The sequence below is a fragment of the Muntiacus reevesi genome, chromosome 8, assembly GCF_963930625.1.
Source record: "Muntiacus reevesi chromosome 8, mMunRee1.1, whole genome shotgun sequence".
Classification (NCBI taxonomy): domain Eukaryota; kingdom Metazoa; phylum Chordata; class Mammalia; order Artiodactyla; family Cervidae; genus Muntiacus; species Muntiacus reevesi.
Genome location: NC_089256.1, coordinates 21,357,001 through 21,369,285, shown reverse-complemented (window position 1 = coordinate 21,369,285; position 12,285 = coordinate 21,357,001). Strand labels below are relative to the sequence as shown.

The 12,285-nt window shown below is 40.7% G+C and overlaps 1 protein-coding gene across 1 annotated transcript in view; it reads right to left on the bottom strand.

Annotated features, from left to right (window-relative positions):
• FAM3B (FAM3 metabolism regulating signaling molecule B) overlaps window positions 1-12,285 on the bottom strand; it is a 60,895-nt gene that overhangs the window by 22,088 nt on the left and 26,522 nt on the right. The gene's annotated exons all lie outside the window — the stretch shown is intronic.

Here is a 12,285-nt window from a genome sequence, read left to right as displayed (position 1 = left end):
AAGATGGAGAAGCTGTATACAGTCAGCAAAAACAAGACCGGGAGCTGACTGTGGCTCAGATCATGAACTCCTTATTGCCAAATTCAGACTTAATTAGAAGAAAATAGGGGGAAACCACCAGACCATTCAGGTATGATCTTAATCAAATCCCTTATACAGTGGAAATGAGAAATAGATTTAAGGGACTAGATCTGATAGACAGAGTTCCTGATGAACTATGGACAGAGGTTCGTGACACTGTACAGGAGACAGGGATCAAGACCATCCCCAAGAAAAAGAAATGCAAAAAAGCAAAATGGTTGTCTGAAGAGGGCTTACAAATAGCTGTGAAAAGAAGAGAAGTGAAAAGCAAAGGAGAAAAGGAAAGATATACCCATCTGAATGCAGAATTCCAAAGAATAGCAAGGACAGATAAGAAAGCCTTCCTCAGTGGTCAATGCAAAGAAATAGAGGAAAACAGTAGAATGAGAAAGACTAGGGATCTCCAAGAAAATTAGAGATACCAAGGGAACATTTCATGCAAAGACGGGCTCAATAAAGGACAGAAATGGTATGGACCTAACAGAAGCAGAAGATATTAAGAAGAGGTGGCAAGACTACACAGAAGAACTATACAAAAAAGATCTTCACGACCCAGATAATCAAGATGGTGTGATCACTCACCTAGAGCCAGACATCCTGGAATGTGAAGCCAAGTGGGCCTTAGGAAGCATCACTACAAACAGAGCTAGTGGAGGTGATGGAATTCCAGTTGAGCTATTTCAAATCCTAAAGGATGATGCTGTGAAAGTGCTGCACTCAATATGTCAGCAAATTTGGAAAACTCAGCAGTGGCCACAGGACTGGAAAAGATCAGTTTTCCTTCCAATTCCAAAGAAAGATAATCCCAAAGAATGCTCAAACTACCTCACAACTGCACTCATCTCACACGCTAATAAAGTAATGCTCAAAATTCTCCAAGCCAGGCTTCAGCAATACATGAACCACAAACTTCCAGTTGTTCAAGCTGGTTTTAGGAAAAGCAGAGGAACCAAAGACCAAATTTCCAACATCTGCTGGATGTTGAAAAAGCAGGAGCATTCCAGAAAAACATCCATTTTGGCTTTATTGACTATGCCAAAGCCTTGACTCTGTGGTTCACAATAAATTGGAAAATTCTGAAAGAGATGGGAATACCAGATCACCTGATGTGCATCTTGAGAAATCTGTATGCAGGACAGGAAGCAACAGTTAGAACTGGACATGGAACAACAGACTGGTTCCAAATAGGAAAAGGAGTCCATCAAGGCTGTATATTGTCACCCTGCTTATTTAACTTTTATGCAGAGTACATCATGAGAAACGCTGGGCTGGATGAAGCACAGGCTGGAATCAAGATTGACGGGAGAAATATCAGTAATCTCAGATATGCAGATGACACCACCCTTATGGCAGAAAATGAAGAAGAACGAAAGAGCCTTTTGATGAAAGTGAAAGAGGAGAGTGAAAAAGTTGGCTTAAAGCTCAACATTCAGGTCATGGCCTCTGGTACCATCACTTCATGGCAAGTAGATGGGGAAACAGTGGAAACAGTGACAGACTTTATTTTTTGGGCTTCAAAATCACTGCAGATGGTGACTGCAGCCATGAAATTAAGAGACGCTTACTCCTTGGAAAGAAAGTTATGACCAACCTAGACAGCATATTAAAAAGCAGAGACATTACTTTGCCAACAAAGGTCCGTCTAGTCAAAGCTATGGTTTTTCCAGTAGTCATGCATGGATGTGAGAGTTGGACTATAAAAAAGGCTGAGCCCAGAAGAATTGATGCTTTTGAACTGTGGTGTTGGAGAAAACTCTTGAGAGTCCCTTGGACTGCAAGGAGATCCAACCAGTCCATCCTAAAGGAGATCAGTCCTGGGTGTTCATTGGAAGGACTGATGTTGAAGCTGAAACTCCAGTACTTTGGCCACCTGATGCAAACAGCTGACTCACTGGAAAAGACTCTGATGCTGGGAAAGATTGATAGTGAGAGGAGAAGGGGATGACAGAGGATGAGATTGTTGGATGGTATCACCGATTCAATGGACATGAGTTTGGGTAAACTCCAGGAGTTGGAGGTAGGCCTGGTGTGCTGTGGTTCATAGGGTTGAAAAGAGTCAGACACAACCGAGCGACTGAACTGAAACTGAATATTCCATGGTGTATATGTACCATAACTTCTTTGTCCATTCATCTGTCAATGGGCATCTAGGTGGCTTCCATGTTCTAGCTATTGTAAATAGTGCTTCAATGAACAATGGGATACAAGTGTCTTTTTCAATTTTGGTTTCCTAAGGGTATATGCCTAGGACTGGGATTCTTGGGTCATATGGTGGTTTTGTTCCTAGTTTTTTAAGGAATCTCTATACCATATTCCATAGTGGGTGTATCAGTTTACATTCCCACCAACAGTGTAAGAGTGTTCCCTTTTCTCCACACCCTCTCCAGCATTTACTGTTTGTAGACTTTTTGATGATGGCCATTCTGATCTGTGTGAGGTGATATCTTGGTGTAGTTTTGATTTGTATTTCTCTAATAGTGAGTGATATTGAGCATCTTTTCATGTGTTTGTTAGCCATCTGTATGTCTTCTTTGGAGAAATGTCTGTTTAGGTCTTTTTCCCACTTTTTGATTGTTTTTTTTTTTTTTTTTCTGGCATTGAGTCATATGAACTGCTTGTGTATTTTTGAAATTAATCCTTTGTCAGTTGTTTCATTTGCTACTATTTTCTCCCATTCTGAGGCTGTCTCTTCACCTTGCTTAAAGTTTCTTTTGCTGTGCAAAAGCTTTTAAGTTTAATCAGGTCCTGCTTGTTTACTTTGTTTTTATTTCCATTACTTTAGGAGGTGGGTCATAGAGGATCTTGCTTTGATTTATGACATTGAGTGTTCTTCCTATGTTTTCCTTTGAGAGCTTTATAGTTTCTGGTCTTACATTTAGGTCTTTAATACATTTTGAGTTTATCTTTGTGTATGGTGTTAGGAAGTGTTCTAATTTCATTCTTTTACATGGAGCTGTCCAGTTTTTCCAGCAGCATTTATTGAAGAGGCTGTCTTTGCTCCATTGTATATTCTTACCTCCTTTGTCAAAAATAAGCTACCCATAGATGCATGAATTTATTTCTGGGCTTTCTGTCTTGTTCCACTTGTCTATAGTTCTGTTTTTGTGCCAGTACCATACTGTCTTGATGACTGTAGCTTTGTAGTATAATCTGAAGTCAGGAAGGATGATTCCCCCAGCTCCATTCTTCTTTCTCAAGAAGACTGCTTTGACTATTTGGGGTCTTTTGTGTTTCCATATGAATTGTGAAATTTTTTGTTCTAATTCTGTGAAAAATGCCATTGGTAATTGGACAGGGATCACATTGAATCTGTAGATTGCATTTGGTAGTATAGTCATTTTTACAATATTGATTCTTCCTACCCAGGAACATGGATTATCTCTCTCCATCTGTTTATGTCATCTTTGATTTCTTTCATTAGTGTCTTATAAATTTCTGTGTACAGTTCTTTTATCTCCTTAAGTAAGTTCATTCCTAGATATTTAATTTTTTTTGTTGCAGTGGTGAATGGGATTGATTCCTTAATTTCTCTTTCTGATTTTTCATTGTTAGTATACAGAAATGAAAATGATTTCTGTGTATTGATTTTGTATCTTGCAACTTTGCTAAATTCACTGATTAGCTCTAGCAATTTTCTGATATTATTTTTAGGGTTTTCTATGTATAGTATCATGTCATCTGCAAACAGTGAGAGCTTTACTTCTTTTCTGATCCAGATTCCTTTTATTTCCTTTTCTTCTCTGATTGCTATAGCTAGGACTTTCACAACTATGTTGAATAATAGTGGTGAAAATGGACACCCTTGTCTTGTTTCCACTCTTAGGGGGAATGATTTCAGTTTTTCACCATTGAGAATAATATTTGCTGTTGGCCAATAATATTTGCTGTTTGCTATTGGCCATTATACATGGCCTTTACTATGTCGAGGTAGGTTCCTTATAGGCCCATTTTTTGAAGAGTTTTAATTATAAATGGGTGCTGAATTTTGTCAAAGGCTTTTTCTGCATCTCTTGAGATTACCATATGATTTTTAGCTTTCAGTTAGTTAATGTGGCATATCATACTGATTGATTTGCATATATTGAAGAATCCTTGCATTCCTGAGCTAAACCCAACTTGATCATGGTATAAGAGCTTTCTAATGTGTTCCTGAATTCTGTTCGCTAAAATTTTTCTGCGGATTTTTGCATTTAAGTTCATCAGCAATATTGGCTTGTAGTTTTCTTTTTGTGTGTTGTTTTTGTCCGGTTTTGGTATCAGGGTGATGGTGGGTTTGTAGAATGAGTTTGGAAGTGTCCCTTCCTCTGCAATTTTTGAAAGAGTTTTAGAAGGATAGGTATTAGCTCTTCTCTGAGAAGAAGAATTCTCCTGTGAAGCCATCTGGTCCTGGGTATTTGTTTTTTGGGGAGATTTTTGATCACAGCTTCAATTCCATTGCTTATAATTGGGTTGTTCATAATTTCTATCTCTTCCTGGTTCAGTCTTGGAAGATTCAGCTTTTCTAAGAATCTGTCCATTTCTTTCAGGTTATGCATTTTATTGCCATATAGTTGTTCATAATAGTCTCTTAAAATCCTTTGTGTTTCTGCATTGTCTGTTGTAATCTCTCCTTTTTCATTTCTAATTTTGTTGATCTGATTCTTCTCTCTTTTTTCTTGATGAGTCTGGCTAAAGGTTTGTCAATTTTGTTTATCTTCTCAAAGAACCAGCTTTTAGTTTTATTAATCTTCACTACTGTTTCTTTCATTTCCTTTTCATTTATTTCTGCTTGGAATTTTTTATTTCTTTCCTTCTACTATTTTCGGTGGGTTTTTTTGTTTGTTTGTTTGTTTGTTTTTGTTGTTGTTCTTGTTCTTTTTCCAGTTGTTTTAGGTGTAAAGTTAGGTTGTCTATTTGATGCTTTTCTTGTTTTTGAGGTAGGGTTGTATTTCTATAAACTTCCCTCTTAGGACTGTTTTCGCTGCATCCCATAGGTTTTGAGCTGTCGTGTTTTCACTGTCATTTGTTTCTAGAAACTTTTTGATTTCTCTTTTGATTTCTTCAGTAACCTGTTGGTTATTTAGAAACATGTTGTTTAATCTCCATGTGTTTGTGTGTCTTACAGCTTTTTTCTTGTAATCGATATCTAGTCTCATAGCATTGTGGTCAGAAAAAATGCTTGAAATTATTTCAATTTTCTTAAATTTACTGAGGTTTGATTTGTGACCCAAGATGTAGTCTATCCTGGAGAATTTTCCATGTGCACTTGAGAAGAAGGTGCATTCTTCTGCATTTGGATGGAATATCCTGAAGACATCAATGAGATCCATCTCATCTAATGTATCATTTAAGACTTTTGTTTCCTTATTAATTTTCTGTTTTGATGATCTGTCCATTCATGTGAGTGGGGTGTTAAAGTCTACTATTATTGTGTTATCGTCAATTTCTCCTTTTACATCTGTTAGTGTTTGTCTTATGTATTGAGGTGCTCCTATGTTGGGTGCATAGATATTTATAATTCTTATGTCTTCCTCTTGGATTGATCCCTTGATCATTATGTAGTGTCTTTCCTTATCTCTTGTAATCCTCTTTATTTTAAGGTCTATGTTGTCTGATATGAAGATTGCTACTCTAGCTTTCTTTTGCTTCCCATTTGCATGGAATATATTTTCCCATCCTTTCACTTCTAGTCTATAAGCATTTTTTAAGTCTGAAGTGGGTTTCTTGTAGACAGCATATATATGAATTTTGTTTTTGTATCCATTCAGCCAGTCTGTGTCTTTTGGTTGGAGCATTTAATCCATTTACATTTAAAGTAATTACTGATATATATGTTCCTATTGCCATTTCCTTAATTGTTTGGGGTTGATTTTGTAGATCTTTTTTCTTTTCTTGTACTTCTTGACTATATAAGTCCTTTTAACATTTGTTGTAAAGCTGGTTTGATGGTGCTAAATTCTCTTTGCTTTTGCTTGTCTGAAAAGCTTTTTATTTCTCCATCAATTTTAAATGAGATCCTGACCAGGTACAGTAATCTTGGTTGTAGATTTTTCCCTTTCAGTACTTTAAATATATCCTGCCATTCCCTTCTGGCCTGAGGAGTTTCTGCTGAAAGATCAACTGTTAAGTGTATGGGGTTTCCCTTATATGTTACTTGCTGCTTCTCCCTCACTGCTTTTAATATTCTTTCTTTGTGCTTAGTCTTTGTTAACTTGATTAATATGTGTCTTGGCATGTTTCTCCTTGGGTTTATCCTGTATGGGACTCTTTGTGTCTCTTGGACTTGATTGACCACTTCCTTTTCCATGTTGGGGAAATTTTCAAGTATAATCTCTTCAAAAATTTTCTCATACCCTTTCTTTTTCTCTTTTTCTTCTCGGACTCCTATAATTCACATGTTGGTGCATTTGATACTTTCCCAGAGGTCTTTGAGGCTTATCCTCAGCTCTTTTCATTCTTTTTACTTTATTCTTCTCTTCAGAAATTATTTCCAGCATTTTATCTTCCAGCTCACTGATTCACTCTTCTGCTTCAGATATTCTGCTATTGATTCCTTCTACAGTATTTTTAATTTCAGTAATTGTGTTGTTTGTCTCTTTATGTTTATTTTTTAATTATTCCAGGTCTTTGTTAATTGATTCTTGCATTTTCTCCATCTTGTTTTCAAGGTTTTTGATCATCTTTACTATCATTATTCTCAATTATTTTTCAGGTAGTTTGCCTATTTCCTCTTCATTTATTTGTACTTCTGTGTTTCTGGTTTGTTCCTTCATTTGTGTAGTATTTCTCTGCCTTTTCATTATTATTATTTTTTGAACTTACTGTGTTTGAGGTCTCCTTTTCCCAGGCTTCAAGGTTGAAGTCTTTCTTCCTTATGGTTTCTGACCTCCTAAAGTTTGTCCAGTGTTTTGTGTAAGCTTCTTTCAGGGTGAGATTTGTGCTGAGTTTTTGTTTGTTTGTTTGTTTTTTTCTCTAATGGGGAAGGTTGAATTAGGTGGTAATCCTGTCTGTTGATGATTGGGTTTGTATTTTTGTTTTGTTTAGATGAGGCATCCTGCACAGGGTGCTACTCGTGCTTGGGTGGTGCCAGGTCTTGTATTCAACTGGTTTCCTTTGTGTGAGTTCTCAGTATTTGATACTCCCTAGAGTTAGTTCTCCGGAGAAGGCAATGGCACCCCACTCCAGTACTCTTGCCTGGAAAAATCCTATGGACGGAGGAGCCTGTAGGCTGCAGTCCATGGGGTCGCAAAGAGTTGGACACGATTGAGCGACTTCACTTTCACTTTTCACCTTCATGCATTGGAGAAGGAAATGGCAACCCACCCCAGTGTTCTTGCCTGGAGAATCCCAGGGATGGGGGAGCCTGGTGGGCTGCCGTCTATGGGGTCGCACAGAGGTGGACACGACTGAAGCGACTTAGCAGCAGCAGCAGCAGCAACAGCAAAGTTAGTTCTCTGGTAGTCTAGGGTCCTAGAGTCAGTACTCCCACTCCAAAGGCTCAGGGCTTGATCTCTTTTCAGGAACAAAGATTCCACAAGTGGTCTGTTATGGCATTAAGTGAGATTAAAACAAATATCCAAAAATGAGAAACCAAAGATGAAACCCAGACAAATGGCAGCTAGAAAATTGGCAAATAATAATTAAAATAATGACATATACACATATACATATACACCCATGAGCAAAGTCAAAATAGTTCAATGAAAATAAAGTACAGTGAATTGACCTGGTGAACAAAGAAATAAAAAATAATATTTACCAGTTAAGAACAAAACTAACTAAAGCACAAACTAGAAAACAAAACTAAAGCAAGGTGCCAAGTGGGAAATAAAGCAATGAAAACAAAAGTAACAAACATGTTGAGACGAAAGGAAAGAAATAAAAGATAGCAATAATAGATACACAATGTTAAATCGAGGTAGATGAAGAAGATTTATATACATTAAAGATTAACTGCAAGGGGAAAAGAACAGTAAGAAAGGCAAACAAAGGTATAAATGTAGAGAAAATAATAGTAAGTTTAAAAATTTTTAAATTAAAAACACTTTTATAATTTCTTAAAATCTTCTCAAACAACTTATAAAAGTGTTTTTGTCTCTGGGACTGATCTGGAGAGAAATAATTACACTGGAGAGACCCAGTAACAAGGAAAGGCAGAAGTAGGGAGTAGCTTAGAAAGAGAAAGGCTCCAGAGGCAAGGATGGAGGGTGGCTTAGAGCAGAGACGGGCATTCTTGGAGCAGAGGAAGTGGTTGTTTGAGTTGTATATCCTTCAACGTAACATGATGTCACTGGGAGAAGCATTCAGTACAGTTTGACTTAACACTGTTTCACTTAATATTACGTTGTCTTCCATGTTATTAAATAGCCTTGAAAATGTGAAATAAATCCATAGCATTTCATTGTAAAAAAAAAAAATTTTTTTTAATTAAAAAAAGAGAAAAGAGAAAAAAAAAAGAAAGAAAACTCCACAGAACTGCAAAGGCCCAACATAGAGGCAGAGATTTAAAACAACAATAAAAAATGCGACTGAGAAAAAAAAAGCTCAAAAGTTTAATTAGATTCCATAGTGCCGGTAAAATCGACAACTCCAACAGAGGGGGGAGAAAAGGGAGAAAAAATCAAAAAAATCTACAGAACAAGTGAAAATATAAGAATAATAAACGTTTTTCTTGAGTCACTGCGTCAGAGTCCTTTCCCTCGCTTGGAGTCACCGTCCACCTCAGCTCCCTAGGATGCCCTCCAACACTTTGCTCATCTCTGGACCTGCTGAGGGGGCAGCTCAGATTCTAATCTGGTCCCACTCCTGTGTGTTCTTGCCTCCCATGTCCACAGCTATCAGAACTCATGCTTTTTCTTTTGTGAGAGCTCTCAATGGCCTTTTATATATTCCATAGGCCATTTATATAATCCATAGATCAACTCGTTGATCGTGTGGATTTAATCTGCAGCTTGTACAGCTGGTGGGAAGGTTTGGGTCTTCTTCCTTAGCCACACTGCCCCTGGGTTTCAATTGTGGTTTTATTTCCACCTCTGTATGTGGGTCGTCCACTGACGTTTGCTCCTGAGGCTGCCCTGGAGGGCTTGGGTTTGCCCCTGTGAGGGCCAGGTGTGGAGGTGGTGTACCTGCTTGGGTCGCAGGGGTTCTGGCGGCACCAGGTACTCAGGGAGGTTGGCGGCTAGGGCAGCAGGAAATATAGTGATCTAGAAGGGTATTGGCCAATACGTTCCAGTATCCTTGCCTGGAGAATCCCCCTCCCTGACAGAAGCCTGGCAGGCCACAGTCTAAGGGTCACAAAGAGTCGGACACTACCAAAGCGACCCTAAGCGCATAGATGCAAGACATTTTTTTGCCTGTGGCCGCTCTGCCCCAGTGAGAGCTGAGCATGAAGGTGGTGCAGCTGCTTGATTTGAGGCGACCCTGGTGGCCCCAAGGGTGCAGGGACACGGACGGCCTCCACTGCAGGAGTTATGGCCGTATCAGAGTCTTTTTTCAACCTTGTGTAGCTGGCAATCAGAAGGCCTTTTTGGCCAGTCTTTCTCCATAGCTCCGCCCATTCAGGCACTAAGAGGGCTCCCTTGCCTGGCGTCCTTCTCTGTTGTTTGGTGCATCAGACACATAGAGGGGCCCCCCTGGCTGTCCTACACTGTAGATTGGCACATCAATCACTTAAAGGGGCGCCCTGGGTGGGGTCCTACTCTGTGGTTCAGTGCCTCAGGCGTTTGATGTGCCAGCCTCTCTATTGTTCAGCTGCCAATGCTGGCGTGTAGGGGGAGCGAGGTTATGTCTCCACCCTGTACGTGTGACTCAGCAGTATTGCCTTGCTCCCGGCTTTCCTCCACAGGCTTTTCCCACGACAATCTCCTCCCTCACATCCCCTTCATCCGTCTCTCTACAGTCAACAGCAGTTCTCACCCTGGGATTTGCTCCACAATCCCTAAACTCCAGCTCCCAGCTGCTGCGCCTTCCAGAGGACTGGCATCCCTGTCTGGGGTATGTGTGGCTGTGGCAAGGACTGTCTGATTTTCATTCCGTTTAGGCTGCCACAGCTCAGCTGTTTCACTCTCAGCCTTAAATGTTTCTCCTCTGACTCGGACAATTTGCCCCCATGTGGGGATCGAACTCCTGCTTTAGTCCCCTACCTGCTGAGAGCAGGTCCAGTCCTACTAACACTATTTTCCCCTGTAGTTCCTTCGTGCTACCGAGTTTTGTGTGGTTCTATATATTCTTTTCCACTGGTCAGGTACTCCTGTCCATTCTCAACTGGTGTTCTGCATGCATTTCTGTGTCTGAAGGTGTGTTCCTGATGTATCTGTGGAGAGAGATGTGCTCCACGTTCACTTACTCCTCTGCTATCTTGTTCTCTCCTATACCAGGGGCTCTTAATGAGGTGGGGAGTAGGATTATGCCACCCTGGGGACATGTGACAATATCTGGGATGAGTGCTGTTGTCATAGCCAGAGGGAGGGGGAAGGTTCTATGGCACCCAGTGGGTGGAGGCCTGGGGAATTGCCAAGCCTGCAATGCCCAGTGTGGCCCCCACTGCACAGAACCAGCAGCCCCATGCGTTCATGGAGTTGAGGTGGAGAACCCTGAACTGTGAAATCAGCTTCTTGGGCATCAGCCACAAGTTCTGTGTCAGGATCCCTCCACTGAGTGCCTCACCCCTGGGGGTTCATTGGTGGATGAACGTTTGTCAGTAAGCTCTCTGGCAGAGTGAGTGGGGCTTAGAGAAGGGATGGACCTGCAGAGGGGCTATTTTTACCCAACTCACAAATACTGAACAAGGGATAGGCCAGGACTGAGTAAGGCGTATGAAACTGAATCTGACCCCCTCTCTAAACGTGCTGCCCGCTCCCTGGTGGACAAGGTACGTGCAGAGACAAATGACTAAGATGGAGGGAGGAAAATGCAGGCGAGCCAAGTGCTCTGGGCAACAAGCGACCAACAAAGAAGGGAAGGTGGGCCTGGTTTGGGGGGATTAGTGGGATGACTCCAAATGGCCTCCTGCTCAGGGTTAGGAGCGCTCAGTTTATTTTATCTGCAGTAATCACTTAATCACCCAAACCATCCTGAAGTTGGGTGTTGTGGGTAACCCTGAGTTCCCTCAAAGTTCAATTGTTATACTAATCCTAAGAGCCTCAGAATGTGACCTTATTTGGATACAGGACCTTTAAGGAGATGACTCAGTTAAAAAAAGATCTTTAGAGTGACCCTAATCCAATATGAAACAGCCTGTTGATGAGAGTGAAAGAGGAAAGTGAAAAAGCTGGCCTAAAACTCAACATTCAAAAAACTAAGATCATGGAATCTGGTCCCATCACTTCATGGCAAACAGAAGGGGAAAATGTGGAAACAGTGACAGATCTTATTTTCATGAGCTCCAAAATCACTGTGGACAGTGACTGCAGCCATGAAATTAAAAGACACTTGATCCTTGGAAGAAAAGTTATGACAAACCTAGACAGTGTATTAAAAAGTAGAGACATCATTTTGCTGACAAAGGTCCGTCTAGTCAAAGCTATAGTTTTTCCAGCAATCATCATGTATGGATGTGAGATTTGGACCATAAAGAAGGAGGAGCATCGAAGAATTAATGCTTTCAAATTGTAGTGTTGGAGAAGATGCCTGAGAGTCCCTTGGACTGCAAGGAGATCAAACCAGTCAATCCTAAAGGAAATCAACCCTGAATATTCTTTGGAAGAACTGATGCTGAAGCTGAAGCTCTAATACTTTGGTCACCTCATGCAAAGAACCAACTCATTGGAAAAGACCCTGATGCTGGGAAAGATTGAAGGCAGGAGCAGAAGGGGGCGACAGAGGATGAGAAGGTTGGATGGCATCCGACTTAATGGACAGGAGCTTCAGCAAGCTCCAGGAGACAGTGAAGAACAAGGATCCTGATGAGCTGCAGTCCATGGGGTCACAATAGACTGAACATGACTTAGTGAGTGAACAACAACAGCAATCCAATATGACTGGTGTCCTTTTAAAGAGGGGAAGTTGGGACCAAGACACAAGGAGGGAGGCGATGTAAAGACCCAGGGAGAAAGTGCCATCTGCAAGTCAAGGGGAGAGGCTGAGACAGACGTTCCCTAGCAGCCCCAGAGGGAACCAGCCCTGCCCACACCTTGATCTTGACCTTTGGCTTCCAGTGTGAGAGAATGAACGTCCATTGCTTATGCTGCCCTGTCTGTGTACTTTGTTATGCAGCTCTAGCCATGG